The sequence below is a fragment of the Panthera leo genome, chromosome F3 (assembly GCF_018350215.1).
Source record: "Panthera leo isolate Ple1 chromosome F3, P.leo_Ple1_pat1.1, whole genome shotgun sequence".
Lineage (NCBI taxonomy): Eukaryota > Metazoa > Chordata > Mammalia > Carnivora > Felidae > Panthera > Panthera leo.
In genome coordinates, this window is record NC_056696.1 from 41194140 (window position 1) to 41214685 (window position 20546).

A 20546-nucleotide genomic window follows, 5' to 3' on the forward strand; every position below is an offset into this window, starting at 1 on the left:
TCTGCTCTTGAGCATATATCCAAGATAACTGAAAACATATGTCCACATAGAAACTGGTACATGAATGTTTACAGCAGCATTATTCATGATAGCCAAAAAGTGGAAACAACTCAAATGCCCATCAACCCGTGTATGGATAAACAAATGTGGTGTATCCATATAATGGAGTATGATTGGCCATTAGAAGGAATGAAGTACTGATATATGCTACAGTCTCAGTGAACCATGAAAACATTATGCTAAGTGAAAGAAACCAGGTACAAAATCCTATGTGTATTGATTCCATTTGTACGAACTGTCTAGAATAGACAAAGACAGAGATAGAAAGTAGGTTAGTGGGTGCCATAGGCTAGACAAGGGAGGAATGGGGAGTGCCGACTAATGGATGTGGGATTTCTTTCTGGGGTAATGAAATGTTCTGAAATTAGATGGTGGTAATGGTTGCACAATTCTGTGAATATACTATAAACTGCTGAATTGTATGCTTTAAAATAATTTTATGGTATATGAATTATATCTCAGTGAAGATGTTATAAAAACAGAAAACTCATAATGCTACTGTGAGCACTCTTGTTCATTGTTCCATGTGTAAATGTGTTATAGTTTTTCTGAGGTTTATGTGAAGGATCAGATGTTTATGTGCATCTTTACCAGATAATGCTGTTCCAAATTCTTGGCTGTACCAATTTACATGGCCTCCAACTGCGTATGAAGGTTCTTACAGCTCCACATTTTCATTTTGTCAGATTTTTTGTATCATTGACTTGGCAGGTCAAAACTAATATGATTCTCAAATAATTGCTTACTATTTTCAGACAATGCCAAAGCGTGATGCTATTTGTAAATGTCTATTGACTATTGCTGCAGATTTCTTAGTGATTAGCTGCAAAATATTGCTTGATATTTTGGGTTTGTGCATGACTAAACATCATATAAAGTTTGTGAAAATCAGGGAAAGATTGGACAAGTTTGTTACAGAAAAGCTTCCTTAGCATCAGACAACTACATCACAACAAATCACATTTGGATTATTTAGTTTGTATATTATCTGGACACTATACATCTTTTTCCACTGCCTCCTCTCTCCTACCAGTTTCTTCTTTTTTTTTAATTTTAATGTTTATTTATTTTTGAGAGAGGGAGAGAAACAGAGTGTGAGTGGGGGAGAGGCAGAGAGAGAGAGGGAGATACAGAATCTGAAGCAGGCTCCAGGCTCTGAGCTGTTAGCACAGAGCCTGACATGGAGCTCGAACCCACGAACTGTGAGATCATGACCTGAGCCGAAGTCGGACACAGCCGACTGAACCACCCAGGCGCCCCTATCTATGTATTTTTAAATGTGCTAATTTTTAGAAGGAAATACTGGTAAATATTAATATATGTATACTTAAATATTTATATTTAAATATATATTATATAAAATGAAACTTAACTTCTGTATGACAAAGGACACCATAAAAAAAGGTTGAAAGATAGGTGACAGACAAGGAAAAAAAGTTTATGATCAAAGGATTAATACCCATATAAGCAATTTTAAAACTTTATCTAAAAGAAAAATGAAGAAAGGCTGTGAATGGACAATTATTTGTATAGTTAATACCCATATGGAATAGCAAGGGACAAAGAATAGCCAAAACAGTTCTGAAAAGAAGGATAAAGTAGGAGAGCTCACACTTCCTGATTTCAAATTTGAAGGCAGTGTGATGTTGGCACAAAAACAGACATGTAGATCAATGGAATAGAACTGGGAGTTCAGTAATAAGACCATACATTAATTGTCAGTTCAGTTTTGACAAAGGTGCCAAGACCATTCAATGAGGAAAGAATATTTTTTTCAACAAATTGTGCTGTGACAACTGGATAGTCACATGCAAAATAATGAACTTGGACCTTTACTTCATACCATATACAAGATGAATTCAAAATAGATCATAGACCTGGATGCAAAAGCTAAAACTATAAAACTCTTAGAGGAAAATATGGGGGTAATATTTTCCATGATCTTAGATTTGACAAAGGATTCTTAGATATGACACCACAATCATGAGAAACAAAGAGGAAAAAGAAAAGAAAAATAGATAATTAGAACTCATCAAAATTAAAAGCTTTAATTCTTGAAAGGACACAAGAAAGAGCAAAGACAATGCGTGCAATGGGAGAAAACACTGCAAATCATATATCTGAGAGGAGACTTGTATCTAAGATATATAAAGCACTCTTACAATGCAGTAATAAAAAGACAAATATCCCAATTTAAAAATGGGTAAAGGATCTAAACAGGCATATCTCCAAGGAAGATACACAAATCACCAAAAAGCACATGAAAATATGCTTGTTATTATTAGTCATCTGAGAAATTTGATCAAAATTACAGTGAGATACCACTTGCCGGATGCTGGATGGCTAGAATCAAAACGCCAGGTAAGTGTTGATGAGGGTGTGGGGAAATTGGAACTCTCACACTGTTGGATGGAAATACAAGATGGTAAAGCCACTTTGGAAAACAGTCTGGCAGTCGCTCAAACAATTAAACATAGAATCACCATATGACCTAACAGTTCTACTCCTAGGTATATATCCATGATAAATGAAAACATATGTCCTCATAAAAACTTAAACATGAATGTGTACAGCAGCATTATTCATAATAGCCAAAAGGTAGAAATAATCCAAATATTCATCAACTTATGGATAACCAAAATGTGGTATATCTACACAATGGGATATTATTATAATAGTATAAAGGAATAAAGTACTTACACATGTTGCAACTTGGATGAACCTTAAAAACATATACTAAGTGAAAGAAGTCAGTCGCCAAAGTCCATGTACTATATGATTCCATTAATATGAAAGTCCAGAATAGGGCAGTCTGTGGAGATGGAAAGTACGTTAGTGGTTACTTAGGGCTAGGAGGAGAGGTCCTGACAGCTAAAAGGGTATGAGGTTTCTTTTTGAGGCGTCAAAGTTTTCTAAAATTGACTATGATGATAGATCCACTTATCTGTGGCTATACTAAAACAAACAAAAAAATCCCTAAACACAACACTGAAAAGTAAGCATATCATTGAATTATATTATATACTTTAACTGGGTAAATTATATGGTATGTGAATTATATCTTAGGCTGTTTTAAAATTTAAACAAAAACCATGAGAAACTGCCGAGTTTTATTATTTATCAGCAAAATGCAAATTGAAACACTGATTATATTTATTCAGTACCTTAATAGGAATCTTAAAATTCTTTCTGTCAAATATAGATATTGGTATCGAATTGAGGAACTGGGCTTTCTTTTTAAACATTGCCTTGTAAATGAGTAAATTTTTTCAGAAGGCGGTTTAGAACAATTTATAAAAATATATGCAAATTATTTGACCCCCCCCCCCAGGGTTTTTTTAATGTTTATTATTTTTGAGAGAGGGAGAGAAAGAACGAGCAGGAAGGGGCAGAAAGAGAGAGGGAAACACAGAATCAGAAGCAGGCTCTAGGCTTTGAGCTGTCAGCTTAGAGCTCAATGCAGGGCTTGAACCCACAAACCATGAGATCATGACCTGAGCCAAAGTTGGACACTTAGCCAACTGAGCCATCCAGGCCCCCCTGTGCAGAAATATTCTTTAGTTTATTGTTTATAACAACAAGAAATTAGAAAAAAAAAACTGTTAAGTTTGTATAAATAGGGGAATGGTTAAATAAATTATGTTTATGGAAAATTATATGTTATGGAAATTTTTTGTAGTTATGAACAAAAGGTAGACCTATGTAGACCTCTACTAACATGGACAACATAAAAATATTGTAAGTAAAAAGAAAAATGTACAGATAACACATACAATATGCCCCTATTTATGCTGTTAAAAATTCTAAATGATACGTAAAAACATGTTGCTGTGTAAGTATGTGTTTAGAAATCATTTTAGAAGGATATATACCAAACTGTAGATACTTACTTTCCAATTTTTTCACTCTTTCAGTAAAAATATACTCTTGTGTTACTTAAACAAATTAGTTAAATCAATTTGAAGGAAAACGTCTATAGTAAAACATGGTAGTGGGTATAACTTTGCGGTGGGAGTTAGAAATGCAGAGCATTAGTTCAGCTATGATCAATCATAGACATAAGCCCTCCTGAGTGGTTTTATCACATGTAGCTCTGTGTCAGGAAGTAGGATTAGTATCCGTGTTCTTCACTTCCTGGGCATTACTTTCCATACTCTTATAAAAAGAAAATACCTTCTGCTCCTTTGATTTGCATGCCATTTGGCTAGGCTGCCTTCTTACCCTCTCATTCTTCAAAGACCACTCGCTCACAGCTTCCTCTCCGTCTCATTACTATCAGAGTATCCAACGCTTTGGCCTCATAGTTTCTTAGCTTCCTCATTTTCGGTGACTTCTCCCTCTACCTGCCTGTGTCACCCACTTCCACAGTCACATCTATGACAGTTTTCACCTAGAAAACTGCTTCTCCTCTAAGCATCTGGCTTTTTGAAGGTAACATGTAATTTCTAGTTCAGTCATTTGCCTTGTAACCAAATTCTTGTTGGGACCTCCAGTTCTTCTCCCATCTCCTTTCTTACTAATTTATCAGCTTCCCTTATCATCTTGTTTAGGTTCTGTGTTCACTTCAGTAACACTTTCCCTGTTACTTCTTTACCTCTCTGAAATTTTTGAACTTATCCACCAGAGTCCTAACCCTTGATGAACCCAATTCTGATTTCTCTGTGGTTACACCTAAGTGGCTAAAAATCACAAAATAGTGCAGATTTTTATACCACTTTATTTTCATGGTCACCAAATTCCAATAGATCCTTCCCATTGTCTGGAAACCTCATTATGTATCAACTCATTGCTTCTTTCCCTGAAAAGATCATTTCACACTTCTTTACTCTCCCCACCCTTCTGATCACCTATTTTCTCCTTTTTTTCTCAACAGATATTACCTCCTACTACTTTGTGTTCCACTCCACAAAATCTCTGGTCTGGTTTTTGTCTCCATCACTGCACCAAAAAAAAGCTCTTTAAAGAGCTTTATATTGAGACTTGTTAAAAATCTCTAAATTGAGTGTTGGCATAATAAAGTAGCTCTTAGTATAAGCTTTGGAGCCAGACTGATTGGGTTTGAATGCTGCTGGCTTAGCCATGTGACCTTGGACAAGTTGCTTAACTTTTTAAAAGTGAAAATAATAATATCCTTCTTAAAAGTTTGCTAGGAGGATTAAATTAATTAATGTATAAGACAATGCTTAACCCATAGTACTAAAAAATTAATAATATTAATACTTGTTAATTATAATAATCACCATTCTAATAATTATATAAATAACACTGTCAGTTATATAATTAACATTAATATGTATTTATTAAATATTATTTAATATAAGCATTATTAATCCTACCACCATGTTCATTACTATTATGATTATTACTACTACTTCATAAATAAGATAGAAAACAGAGAAATTAGAATTTCTTTAACTTTTTACCTCCAAACCACTCTGCCTTAGTCTGAAGCACTCTTTTCCTTCCCTCTTAGTGCAGTGGCAGCCTTCCCATCTAAGGCTCATCCTCCCATCTTTGTTTTGGAACCTTTCTTCTGCAACCAGACACTGTTCAATCTCTCTCTTCAGTCTTTTCCTTTTATTTGGACTCTTCCACTTGTCATTAAACATGCGCAGGTCTCTTCCATCTTGGAATAACAAAATCCCCTGGGCCCCTTCCTGGCCTTTAGTTACCACCCTGCCTTTTCCCTCCCTTTCTCAGCCATATTTTTAAAGACTTAATCCATGCTTTCCTTTCCCCTCACTCTTATTCCATTCCTATCTCAATTTTGCATCATTGCTACATTGAAACTTCTTGCTAAGGTCATCAGTGACCTTCAGATTGCTAATTCTGACATTTCATTCTTCATTTTACTTGACTTTCAGCAACATAAACCACTCTCCTTCTTGAACCCTTTTTATCCTATGACTTTCATGATAAATTTCTCTTGCCTTTTCCTCCCACTTCTTGTTACACCTTCCTTGTTTGCACATTCTTCTCTACCCGGTTTTTAAATGACAGAATTTTTCAAAGCTTGGTGCTGGGTCTTCTCACTCTACTCTCTTTTCCATATCGTGTTCATGTGTCTAGCTCCAAATAGTCCTCAAAAAACATTGGCTGCTATCAAGATTATTATCATCATCATTATTACATATATTATTATTAATATCTATTATATATATTATATCATCACCTTTCCCTTCCTTGGAGGACTTTGGGGAATACCCCTGAGAATATATTTAAACTTTGAGTATTTTGGAAGAAAGAATGGCATTATAATTTACTTATATTTTATTATTTCACTGAAATTAATCTGGCTTTAAAATATAACAAAACTTAATCCTGCTGATCAACTTTATTACAGTATTGGAATAAAAAAAATTGTTGATGGGGTACCTGCGTGGCTTAGTCGACTGAGTGTCTGACTCTTGGTTTCAGCTCAGGTCGTGATTTCATGATTCGTGAGTTCAAGCCTCATGTTGGCCTCTGCACTGATGGTGCAGAGCCTGCTTGGGACTCTCTCCCTCTGTCTCTGCCCCTCCCCCTCTCAAAATGGGGCAGTTGGATGGCTCAGTCAATTAAGCTTCCCACTCTTGATTTCGGCTCAGGTCATGATCTTGGGGTTCGTGAGATTGAGTCCTGCATCAGGCTCTGTGCTGATAGTGTGGAGCCTGCTTGGGATTCTTTCTCTCCCTCTCTCTCTGCCCCTCCCTTGCTTGCACTCATGTGCTCTCTAAATAAATAAATAAGTAAATAAAACATTAAGAAAGTTTTTTTTTAAAGTTGTTGATGTGTCTAGAATGACTGTGTTATGAATTAGCCAATCATGAGAGTCACCAGATTCAACAGTGTTCAAATACTATACATGAAGCCATTTCCAGGCACTGAAGAAAATGGTAATGATGAGGAGGAGGAGGATAATAATAGAAGTAATAAGAACAATGACAATAACAAAAATGTAGCATATTCCTAACAGAAATATGTTTTATATGTTGAGTTTTCTATTCCTTAAGTTTGGCAGATTGTCACAGTGTGCGATCTCATGGCCTAGAAGAGGAAAGAGACCTCTGGAGAAACTGAGAATTCTCAGCCAGTGCATGGTACACACCACCATCCCCCACCCCTTCACAGCACAGAAAGCAAAAATGGAAACCCAGGGACAAACCAGTTATGATGTTGCTTCCACAGCAGCTAGCTGGGATTTTACAAAGGTGACATTAATGTAGAAAATGCAAAGTTTCTACTTCATGCTATGTCATGTTAGTGTTGTCTGGCAGGCTGTGATCTGAGTCCTCATGGGACCCCCTTCATGGATGATTCTGATGACATTAAATTACCTTTCAGGAAATGTTCACTATTTCGTTACTTTGAAGTCCCTCCCCCTTCTAACCTGCCCTTCCAAAACAGCTTTGACATTTAAGAGGTAGTATGCCAGGTGTGCTGGTTAGCTCCATATTATCAGACACAAGGAACCTTCTGTCAGAGGTAATGTGTCTGGCACAGAATCGGCTGGCACGGTATCGTAGCTTGCCTGGCAGAGGTCTAAACAGAGGGGCAGAACATCGCTGGCAGGCTGAGTGGCAAGGGCGGTGCTTTGGGTTGCCCAGGTAACTCTGTTTTAGTTAGGATCCCAATTGGCTAGGGAAACATACCTCTTTCAGTGGCTTTGGTGAAGCCTTTTGATCACTATTTCTGTAAGAGTTTAAGAGCAGGATCAGAAAAGGGCTCCCCTTCTGTTAACTTCTTATTTTTTTGCCATATGCAGTGTTATGTTGATGGAAATTTCAGATTTCACCGTTTAGTTCCCTCTTTCACTCACTACCAAACACAGATTATTTTGTGTAAATTGAGGTGGGAGATGGACTTCTGTATTACTAAAAGCTGGCCTTGCGATTTTTGCTGTATGGATTCTGAGATGTTGGCTACCAGCTAACTGTGCCAGGACAAACTGGATGCTCACTGGATATGCTTAGGGATGACTATTAACATGATTGATTAGACTAAAAATAGGATATTTGAAGTTATTTTCATATTTAGTTACAGTCACATGTTTGTCATGTAACCAGGAGATTTCTATCCTAGTCACACTAAATGTATTAGGTTCTGTTCTGTATTGTTAATAAGACCATTAAGCAAATATATATTGAATGCTTTCTGTGTGTAGAGCACTATTCTAGGCCCTGGGAATACAATTAGTAAGGCATAGATAGTCTGCATAGAAGGAGGTCCCGGTCTGGTTGGGAAGTTGCCAAGATAACTGCAGTAGAATGCAATGCACTATAATAGGCCCTTAGAAACACAGGTGGCGGTGACTACCTCTGCTCGGTTGGGAAGGACAGTCAAGGCAGGCTTCATAGAGGAGTAATGTTAAACTAAGTCTTTGTGGGAGGAGGGGACTAAAAAAAAAAAACCAAACAAACAAAAAACTAAGTCTTTGAGACCATGTGGAAGCTCTAAGCAGGGAAGTACGTTCCAGGCTTAGGAAATGGCAGGTATAAATGCATAGAGGCGTATGAAAGTGTGGCACGTTTGGAGAATTGTTATGGGAATGGTGTGCAATAGCTAGAAGCAACATGCATGAGCAGTTACACTGTGCCAGTGACATGCTTAACATTACACATAGGAAGTCACATAGTCCTCATAACTTGACACTATGGGAAAACTATTATTGTTATTTCCATTTTAAAGAAGAGGTAACCGAGGCAGAGAGAAGTTAAGTAACTTACCTATGGTCTTATAGCCATTAAATTTCACAGCTAGCATTTGAACTCAAATTTTTTTTGCCAGTGCTCTAAATTGGGTGTCAGCACACTATAGCCATGGGCCAGATCCAGCCCGCTACCTGGTTTTGTACAGCCTATGAGCTGAAAATGGTTTTTGCATTTTTAATTAGTTGAAAACAGCAAAAGAAGAATATTATTTTGTGATATGTGAGACTTCTCCAAAATTCAAATTTCAGGATCTATAAAATTTTATTGGAACACAGCCATACTCATTGGTGTAGTATTATGTAAGGCTGCTTTCATAGTATGGTGGCAGAAATGAGTATCTACAAGAGTGTATATGACCTACAAAGCCTAAAATACTCAGTTTGTTTTCTAAAATAACACAGAGAGCGTGCATTGATAGCAATAGTTGGATTTATGTACTACTTACCTTTTTAAAAATCTGTTTTCATATTTGTTATCTCATGTGTCCTCCTGTCAACCCTGAAATGAAAGGAAGGTTAAGTTTGGTGGTGCTTTCTATCATACAGCCAGGAAACTCTATTGTAGGAAGACTGGGATGGGCTGTGACATTAAAGTTACACTCTTTTGCTTGTACAGTGTCTTGTAATGTCCCTCATTCTGTTCTGAAATTTGCCCTCTACCTCTGTCCTAGATATACAGTTGCTCAGAGCTGGGGCTCAAGGCCACTCCATAGATGAGACAGTTGAGATAGATTGAAAGAACAAGGTAACACACACTCTTTCCTTAACCTTCAGCACCTCTGCAACAGTGTCTGAAATTCTTTGTCTTGGCAACGTTCAACTTATTCTGAGCACACTGCCAGTGAAGTGCTTCAGGAGGCTTGTATTTGATTTCAGATAAGTAAGCACTTACCATCAAAGGAGACAGGGGGCATTTCTCATTTTCGTTTCCATAAAGGGATGCAATTGCATTGTTGGGCTACATGGAAAGTCTTTGACTTAACGGTAAATTTTGAGTCCTTTTTTTAGGTTTTCACTTCCCCATTATTCTACTTTTAAAAGGTGAAGTTTTTACTTTTTGCTATTCCTGGTCTTTTCTAGAGCTTAGGAATACTGCCTCTTTTTAAAAAAAAAAAAAAAAAAAAACACATCTTTTTACATTTATTCATTTTTGAAAGACAGAGCATGAACTAGGGAGGGGCAGAGAGAGACAGAATCTGAAGCAGGCTCCAGGCTTTGAGCAGTCAGCACAGAGCAGCCCGATGCTGCTGCATCCAGCCCAATGCAGGACCCGAACCCACAAACCGTGAGATCATGACCTGAGCCGAAGTCATACGCTTAACCGACTGAGCCACCCAGGCATCCTGGGAATGTTGCCTCTTAATCAGTAAATAACAGGAGCTTTCCTGGTGACCTCCACACTACCACCAAGCTAGTCAGGGAGAGTGAAGTGTAACTCTTCTAGGTGTGACCTCAAGGGATGTTTGTCTTATCTGTTGCTCTTTATTATTCATTCCACTATCCTATATCTAGGATATAGCGGTCTGAGGATTAAACTGTAGGCCACGTTACTTATATTATTGAGCTTGATGCTTTCAGGAAAAAACAAGTTATTTAGATTTCTAAAGTCTTAACCATTAGTGCCTTCTCTTTCAGCCCCCATAGTGAATTCATATTATCAGCAAAATTGATTATACCCAGATTTGGTCTGTTAAGGCCCAGCAGAAATAAGATGCTACCTTAAGAGAGGTCAACTATATTTCCACTGATAGCCAGAATTTCCTTGGCCACTGACAGTGCTGAGGTCAGAGCAGTGTAGGAAAACATTTCTGTGTCCCAGGGGTTAGATGCCTCAGGGATGCTGAAATGCCTGAGGTGATGGATAGCACAAGTGTATACATTTATCAAAACTCAGTGAATGTGTACTTAAGATCTGTGCTTCTCACTGTATGTAAATTTTACTTCAAAAGAAAAAGAGTACTCCAAACAAGTTTTGAACTCTTGCTAATGACATGTTTGTGAGGTATTTGGGGACATTATTAAGAATGTCTGCGGGGCACCTGGGTGGCTCAGTCGGTTAAGCGTCCGACTTCAGCTCAGGTCACGATCTCGCAGTTCGTGAGTTCGAGCCCCACGTCGGGCTCTGGGCTGACAGCTCAGAGCCTGGAGCCTGCTTCCGATTCTGTGTCTCCCTCTCTCTCTGGCCCTCCCCCGTTCATGCTCTGTCTCTCTCTGTCCCCAAGGTGAATAAACGTTAAAAAAAAAAATTAAAAAAAAAAAAAAGAATGTCTGCAACGGGACAGACACCTGATGAAGTATAGCACAGTGTTAATGGTGGACTACAGGTCACGTTAGGGTAAATCGGTATTCACTGTGAAATTCTTTCAACTTTTCTGTATGTTCAAACATTTGCATAATAAAATATTTGGGAAGAATGCCTAAAGAGGATGGGCAAGTAATATAACTTGATAAAGCAGCATAGGTATAAAACAGTAGAGAATGGTGGGGTGTGGGGCGTCAGGTACTCATGCTCTGCTTAGAGAAGGTAACTGCTGCTCAACTTCAACTAATTGTTTCTTTGCATTGTCAGATATTCTAATTTTTTTTTTTTAATGTTCATTTATGTTTGGGAGAGAACGAGAGTGTGCACGCATGTGAACAGGGGAGGGACAGAGAGACAGGGAGACAGAGGATCCGAAGCAGGCTCTAGGCTATGTGTTGTCAGCACAGAGCCTGATGTGGGGGCTCAAACCCATGAACCATGAGATCATAACCTGAGCTGAAGTTGGATGCTTAATTGACTGAGCCACCCAAGTGCCTTGTTTTTTGTTTTTGTTTTTTTTTAAGTTTATTTTGAGAGAGAGCAGTAAAGGAAGAGTGAGAAGGGCAGGGGCAGAGAGGAGACAGAGAATCCCAAGCAGGGTCCACGCTGACAGGGGGGCTCAATCCCACAAACCATGAGATCATGACCTGAGCCAAAATCAAGAGTTGGACGCTTACTGACTGAGCCACCCAGGCGCCCCCAGATACTCTAATTTTTTAAAAATCTTGAATGTGGAATTTTTAATGTGAAAAATCATTATTTTTAAAATACCACAAGGGCAAAACAAAATGCTTCTAATTTACCAACCTTCTATCCCAAAGATTTTAACTTTAGAGGAAAAATTGGAGGTGTCCTCTTGGGTTGTAAAGTCACCATTGTTATCACTAACATGTGACTCTGAAGAGATTCCAGCAGTAGCTGAAGCTTTCTACCGTAACCTCAATTCCCCTGTTCTGTGGGCTCCTGTACAGTAATGCTGTGCCAGGGCCATGCCACCGTATTCATGACACTGACCCAACAACGAAGCTTTGCTGGGGGGGGGGGGGGGGGGCTAAGAACAGCTGTGAGGTTGGGCTGGTTGGCATGTTTTCCCTGGGCTCACTTTAGGATTATTTAATAGGGAAAGGGCAGCAAGCAGTACATGCTATCTTGCTGCTCAGATGTAGTTCCTGGATATAAGTCACTCAGGCTTTAACAGAAATTAGCACTAGGTAGGAATCAGCAACAGAAAAGACTTCTAAGACTTCCTTATATTCCCTGTTTTGGCTAAGTGGTGTCGCAGTCTACCCAGGGTCCTAAGCTCTCAAAAATCTTATCCTTTTTCACTGTAGGCATTCGAATCAGCTACACTGTCCCTTCTGCTTCAGGGAGGCTTCTTTTCAAGTCTGTCCCCTCCTCAATGTCTCTACTGCTAATATTTCACTTCAAGACCTCATCCTCTCTAGCCCTTGATTATAATTTTCTCAGTGGTGTCTTTGTTGTGAGTTTTTCCTGCCAGCAGTTCAATATTCATATTCCCACTACAGTTACCATTCTTTTTTTTTTTTTTTTTAATGTTTATTTCTTGAGAGAGAAAGAGAGAGTCAGAGAGAGACACACACACAGAATCCGAAGCAGGCTCCCGGCTCCGAGCTGTCAGCACAGAGCCCAACGCGGGGCTCAAACCCACAGACCATGAGATCATGACGTGAGCTGAAGTTGGATGCTTCACCGACTGAGCCACCCGGGTGCCCCCACAGTTATCATTCTTAAGATACAATTCTGGTTTAAAAAACTCAGCATCTCCCTGTTGCCTTCAGAGTAAAAGTTAAACTCTTTATCACGAGGCATAAGGACTTTCACTGCTGCCAATCTATCCTACCTATCTTTCTTCCTTCCATCTCCCATGAACATTCTTCAGTATGGCAAATGAAGCCCTATTCAGATTTTCATGTGTGCCCTCACCCCCATCTGAGTACATACATGCCAAACCTCTCACCATTCCAAAAAACTGTCTTTTTTTTTTTTCTTTTCTCCAGACCTTTTCCTTTTCTCCAATATTGCTGTTCCCTTTGCTTCTGGTTTTCTTCATCCCTGCTTTTTTAAACTGGCTGACTCCTTCCCTTTTATAAGTTAGGTGAATAATATCCATTCTCTGAAATGTTCCCCGTTACCCCCAAAGTTAGTGACTTCTGTCTCTGTGTTATAATACTTTGTACATATCACTCATTTTATATTAGAGTATGATTTCTGTTGGCGTGTGTCATTAACATACCTCTTTCTACCACTAAATGGTAAAGCCTTCTTCATCTCTGATTCCTTTATCTCCCCTTGAGGACTCTGTCTGGCGTAGTATAGGCATCAGTAAATGTTTGTTACATGAATAAATGGAAAGATACTTCACAGTCAAGGAGCATATTACTAAGATAAATTCTTAACCTGTTCTTTGGTAATGTGAGTCAGTGTCAGATCCGGAACTTAAATCTGTCTTCTCAGATTTTCTGCCTGTGCTAACAATAGACTTGATGGACCCCTCTGTAGCCGTGACTCTGTTATGGCAAAACCCAGTAGGCAGCCCTTGAATTTCCTTTGCCAGCTGTAGGAGTCATTCTTCCACTCCTGGCTCATTGTCTTCCCTTTCCTCTAATCCTTTTAATTTACTTCCTTCTCTTGTTAATAGAACCTGACTGTGGTCTGTTGGCACCTACTAGAACGTACATAGAGACTATGCTATATTTATATTTAAGTATGTAATTCTTGCCCTGTCTTGTGTGAAAAGGAATGTTCCTGCTGAGTCTTAGAGACAAGGGTAGTGGTGGTGGTGGTGGAGGAGGAAGTAGTAGTAGTAATAATAATACTAACAGCAGCTAACACTTTCATGGTATTTACCCATATGCTGGACACTAAGTGTTTTTATGTCCACTAGCTCACTCGTAACCCCATGAAGTAGGTACCATGATTGGTATGATAATTTTATCGATGAGGGAATTGAAGCATACTGTGGTAATTTGTTTTAAGAACACAACACTACTAACCACTAGACCTGGGATTGGAGCCCAGGAAGTCTTTATTCCGTAGTCTGCCCTCTTAACCAGTGCACTGTACTGGGTAGGGGACCGTATGTGTGGGGAGACATGCCAGTAAGCGATACAGATTCTCATAGGACCAGCTTCGCCTGTGTAAAACTCTTGATGGAAATCAAATGTGCTGGGAAAATAGTAACCTCTTGTTTCAGTATCTCCTTTTAGGGATAAAATTTGCTGTATCGATTTATGCTTTATGAGAATTCAGTCTTCCTGTAATTTCTTTGTCGCTTTTACTCCTTACCTAACTCAGATCCCAGAATTGCCTTTCTTCTTTTCACAAGGCTTACTTGACAGCTATGGAGCACTGCCCATGCCATAGCTTTCAGGCCGTACTCTTGCGGCTTATGAAACACTTGTTTATGGGCACGGAGTGATCTGGAGTTAAATAGTAAAATCCTTCTCCCTGGGACAGCAATTTACTCTACATGCCAAGTTGGCAGCAGAATAGACCTTTGGGGGGCTGTGGTTAAGACAGGTAGCCAAGATATGAGGGAGGTTTCTAATCCAGACTCATGTTAATAAACAGAGTGGTAACCAAAGCACTTTAATGGGATCTTTGTGTTTTGCATTTAGTCTTCGTCAAGAGTGACCAACTCAAATCAGCCAATTGACCACATTCCTCATATGAAATTATTGGAGAGTTAGACTAATATCAGTTTACCCTATATATGCTAAAGCAAAGTTATTTTTAGGAAGATAGTATCAGGTATTAAAAATGTTCCATGAGCCAAGTGGTATCTGGAGACTGGCCCATGAACTCTATTTTGGATGCCTCTAAATTGGTAAGTAGAAAACATTTAGGTGGGTCTGAATATGTGACCTTAAATAAGTCACTTAACTTTTCTGGGACTAGTTTCTCCATCTGTAACATGAAAAGTCCTAGTGTTTATTGCTTTAACTACCATGTTCTTTCCTTTTACATCCTTGTTGTAATATGCTTTTTCCAAGGAACTTCTTTTGATCAAGTCTGTTAAGATGAATCATCCCAATACTTAGTGTGCCTCAGCTCTTATGTGCAGAATTTGTAAGAAAATAACCTCAGCAAGGGCTTTCTTATTTCTGTAGAAGTATCTACAAGCTGTGGACACTCTTTTGACCTGAGAGGAACTCATGCTTGAGATTTTTACCATAATTACTAGGCCTCATTTATTGTTCCTCAAAATCAGGATTATCAACGAGTAATGAAACAGAGATTTGGACATTGGAACTCTAAAAGTTCTGTTTGAAGAGTAACCATGGACTTTAAGAAGATGCTGCTTCCATTTCCTGGGCCCTTTCTCCTTCTACTCAACTTTATAAAAACCTGTCTTGATCTAACAAGAGGTAGGTCAGATGTGTATAACCTTGTATGGTACAAAGTTGCCAAATTAATACCTGTAAGACAACGTAATGGGTCTTTCTTCGTTCAAGTGGATAAATGCATGGAGAATGCAGAAGGTTGAAGGCAACATTTGAAGGGTCAGGCCTTGGGACATTTTAGAGTAGGCTTTATTGGCGTCCACAATGAACATATTTTTGATATCTAAATATTGTCAACCTTTAGGCAATATGATACTTGCTCTTAACTGAAGGAAGGTGTTTTCTAGTCCCAAATTGTAAACATTTACAGTCTTGTGGGTACTATGCCAATTTACTGAGAACACAATCTTAATCGGTATGACACTCCATGGAACATTCTTTACTTCTGCTGTTTCTCTTGGCTATCTCTCCTGAAAGGCTACAGATCAGTGTCCAGAGCCTGCCTGACCACTGAGTACATAATCAGATATAGTTCTCACCACCTGGGAGCCAAACTGTCTATGCCAGTGGGGTTGTAAGTCTTTCACACAGGGCTGACAGTTGCTCGAGTCACCTGTCATGTTGGAGCAGAATGCTATTCTGATTCTCACTTGAGTAGTAGTTATACTATGTCATGACATGATTGGAATAGAGAGACAGGTACTTGGAAGGAGTGACTCAAGCATTTGGATCTGTCTTAACTACTAATATATTAAAGCCCTTTCGTAGTGATGATCTGTTGATGATTGAGATTTCCAAATTTACTAACTCCTTTACCACCTTTAATTTACTGGTATACATTCTTGTTCTGTGAGGAGGCGACCTCACTGGAGCAGGGGGACTTTGAGCTTTGAAATGTTGCGTTTCAGAGCAAACTCCTCATCAGTACTGCCATCCTAGTTTCAGTTTCAGTCAGCAGCCAGAATACTTTCCGCAAAATACTTAACGTGAGAACCACAGTCAGGTCTTTCAAGGCATTTGCTATTTGGACTAATGATGGGGGCGGGGGGTGGGGGTGGTTCTAGAACTTTCTATTAAATGTAGTTGTCTTTTAAAAAGTGATATAATTAATGTTTTGACCACTTTTCATCTGGCAAAGAAGGGGTGAATCACAGTTCTAATTTTCATCAATACCAAGGAATAAGGATGAGGCAGACCCTTCAGGTTCTGACTTCCTATTCTCTGCCAATTGTGTTAGTTTTCTGTGGCTTTAGTAACAAATTACTGTAAATGTGGTGGCTTAACTTTACAAACAGAAATCTATTATTGCACAGGCTAGAATTTATAATCTGGAGGCTAGATGTGGGGAACTCAGGTGTTGTGAAGGCCACACTCCCTCTGTAGGTTCTAAGGGAATATTTGTTCTTTGCCTCTTCCAGCTTCTGGTGACTGTCAACATTCCTTGACTTGTGGCCATATCACCTCAGTCTCTGTCTCTGTGGTCGCATTGCCTCCTCCCCTTGGGCTATTTCAAATTTCCCCCTTCCTGTCTCTTATAAGGACACTTGTCACTAGAGTTAGGGCCCACTTTGATAATTCAGGATGACCTTGTCATCTCAACATCCTTAATTATATCTGCAGAGACCCCTTTCCGAGTAAGGTACATTCATAGGTTTCAGGAACTAGGATATGGGTGTAGCTTTTGGGGGGCCACCATTTAACACACCACACCACTGGAAAAGAGATACATGGACAATACAAAATGGATGGGAGGCAGCAATATATAACATCCTTGACCTGGCCCTAGTCCATACATGGATGTGCTATATGATTTTGGTGGAATCACCTTGGGCATCCTAGACAGGTCTTTGGGTGATTCTAGATATCTGAGAATCAACTAAATGTACAGAAAATGTGACTTTCTGTGCATTTGGGCATTTATTCTTCTACTTAACAAATATCTATGGAGGGCTTATTATGTGCCAAATGCTGTTCTAGGTGTTTGGGCTACATCAGTGAACCAGTAGCCTTTAGTGGAATTTATGTTCTAGCTTTGCTAGCAATGACTTGAGATGTTCATATAGGTGATTCAGGAATGTGGTGTTTGGCTGATGAATGTTTGTGTGAAAGAAATTATGCTCTTTGCTGTTATCTCCAAGCAGCTAGGGTTTTTAGCATCAGTTGAAATTATATAATTTGGGGGATTATATAAATTTTGAATATATACCTTATATGTAAATAATAATATTAATTATCAAGTATTAATATAATTAATAGTACTAATTATTATTCAATTATTATTGAATTATGTAAATTTGGAGAGGCTAAAGGACAAAATAGTGACATGTATGGAATGGGGATATAATACAAAGATCATCATCTCCCAACACTTTTGTCAGTGTGATTTGTTGAAATCAAGGCAAGTGTGAGCTGAAAAATTCAAACACGTAGATGTTATGCTGCCCCAAGCCCAGCTTCTAGTGTGTCATCTGCCTTGGCACCTGGAGCTGGGTTTGTGGGGAAGAGAGTTGTTCTGGGGCAAAGGTAGGTAGTTTTAGCAGTATTCTGATATACACAAGCAAGGTCAGCTCTTGGAGCCAGCGGCACTTGGTGGTGGTGACAGTTGCAGGCTATTTTGGGAATGGAGGAGGCTTTGTTTTGTAAGGCTTTCTCTGCACTCCCAGATTTAACTCTGGCACTGATCAACCATCAGCCACTTTTGTCTTTGATATAGAGAGAGAGCAATGTTAGGTACAGTAGAGAGATCATAGTGCTCTTTTGTCATTTTATTGGTAAAATCAAGTCTTTTTCTTAGGAGATAGCTTGTCATTGCCAAGGAACTGTGACATGCCGATTTTATGAAACTTTAAATTCTTATCTGGTAATTTTTCTAATATTTCTCTGGACCAATAATTAAATAATATCTCCTTTTGTTAAAGAGCTTAGAAGAACTTGTTACTTTAGTAATATTCTGTGTGTCCTCGGGACTGAAAAGCAGAAGGAAATGAACATAAGCCATAGCAGAAGGAATTGGGCTAAATGCAAAGAAGAATATTCCCAGTGATGTCATGAGTAACATCAGAAACTTTTTTAGTATCCTTTGCCTGTTCAAGGAAAGGAAAAGACTCATCTGTCTGGAAGGTTCATTGCAGCTCTGCCTAGAGACATCGTGTTGGAGCCCACGGCCCTGGACCAGGTTTTACAGATGGGTGAATCTGCTCATCTACCGGGCTTCAGTCGTGAATGAGTCAGCAGCACAGCTGCAGATGGAGTGGGCAGAAGGGCATCTAAATTTAGTCGTTATTCACTCGAGAAGGTTTTCAGTGATTATTTGTCTCTCCTTCATGGCTTTAGTCATATTCCTTCTTCTGGAGACCGAAACAAAAAGAACAGGGAATGGTCACTCCAAGATACTTCATGAGAGCGAGTGCCCTACAACTCTGTTGAATGTCTCTGAGGATGATTCTCTTTCAGCTGAACCATTGATACATACTATTTTATTCACATTGTTCCTGAATTTGGGAACCTGCAGGATTCTTTACCCTAGAAAGGGAATTTTTTGAAGTCAGGCTTGATAAGCAAGCTCTAAAATCCTGATAGTTCAAAGACATTTTTAACCAAACTGCCTTCCTCCTAGAAGATACTAGAGGTGGGGGAAGGCAGTGATGGGTGAGGAGTTAGTACAGTTTGTGCTTTTTCTACAAGAAGTTGCTATTTGTTAAACTGGTGGCTTAAAAACAACAACAATGCCACAAAAGCCCACGAGGTAGGTGGTATTCTCATGCTGTAGATGAGTACACTGATACTCAGGTTACATACCTCTTTCAAGGTTATCCGCATTGGCAGAGCTGGTATGCAGTCCCAGGGCTGTCTGGCTTCAAAGCTGATGTTTTTAACAATATACTCTCCTTCACTTTGTGGAGGATATGGGGGATAATTTCACTCTTGACCTACTTTATTTTATTTGAGAGGATTCTTTGGAGATTGATGATCTGCCAGACTACATTGCAGATCAGGCCAGCTTTTTGTTATTGTCTTCCCAAACATCGTCACAATGTCATTCTTCTAAAAATACTCTTTCAAGAATTTCAGATTTATAGACGAAAATATCACAAAACTGAAAAATAAAACTGAAGTGGTGATAGAGTGAGGGAGATTAAGAAAAGGAAGGGAGAGAAATAAGAGGAAAGAAAAGAGAAGTTTCTCCTGTTTCGTACCTGGACTCACTGGGCTTATTTTAGGCCCCCTGGGATTTGGTTGCTGTCATCATCAAAGAGCAAAGAATGATCTGGAAAACATTGGCTTCCAAAAGTCTGCCTGGTGGTGGTGTGGCCATCGGAGCTAAGTTTTTAGACTGTTGAGCTAAAGAAATTTTGCAACCAGGCAGGAAGCAGTTGACCCAGCTGTTTTAACGCAGGTTACGATGACACATTTGACCTTCGTGATACAGGCCTTTGTTATTACATGGGCACGACACTTTCTTCTCCTTGGACTTCAGTACCTTTCTTAAAAGTACCCGTTTCCATCCTTTCACTTAAAAGTCTTTGTTAACAGTTTTTTGCAAGGTACTCTGCAATGAGTTGGCCAAATCTTACTCTATGGGGTTTGCAGACTAGCAGACAAGCAATATATGAGAAGAATTTAGTGATAATAATAATGAAGTATTCTACCTGGTAAAGAAGTAAAAAGTAAATTAGGAATGCTTGTAGAAGTTGATAAACCTAAGAGAACACACAGAAGAAATGTAACTTTTAGAGCTACTTATTGAAAAAGAGACCATTATGAATTGTGGCTGTAAAAGTCATCTGGCTTCCAGAGGTCAGGTTAAAGGAATATATTCCATTGCATCAGATCAAATCTAGGCTGATATGTTAGCTAATCTCAGTAACTGTAAAAAGAGTATCAAATGGGAAAAATGAACAAAGGTGCTTTTTGTAACTAGGGTTACCCAGTTAAATTTTCATCCGGAGCGCATCAACCTTTGTTCATCCATGCCCCTGCTTCCAGGCAGTATTGACATGAGGTTTATCTCTGGAGGGAGTTCCCATAAGTTCTCTTGGTAAGATGTATACTACTTAAGTCCCTTATATATATTTAGAAAAGGGAGGAGTATTTTAATAGCCTGTACAGACAATTGTGGATACTCTTCTTGGATATTATATATTCAAACTCCCAACAAGTAGTAGTTTCTTAAATATTAGTTGCATTGCAG

The 20546-nt window shown here is 38.9% G+C and overlaps 1 protein-coding gene across 5 annotated transcripts in view; it reads left to right on the forward strand.

Moving 5' to 3' along the window:
* PPP1R12B (protein phosphatase 1 regulatory subunit 12B) overlaps positions 1-20546 on the forward strand; it is a 219437-nt gene that overhangs the window by 34820 nt on the left and 164071 nt on the right. The gene's annotated exons all lie outside the window — the stretch shown is intronic.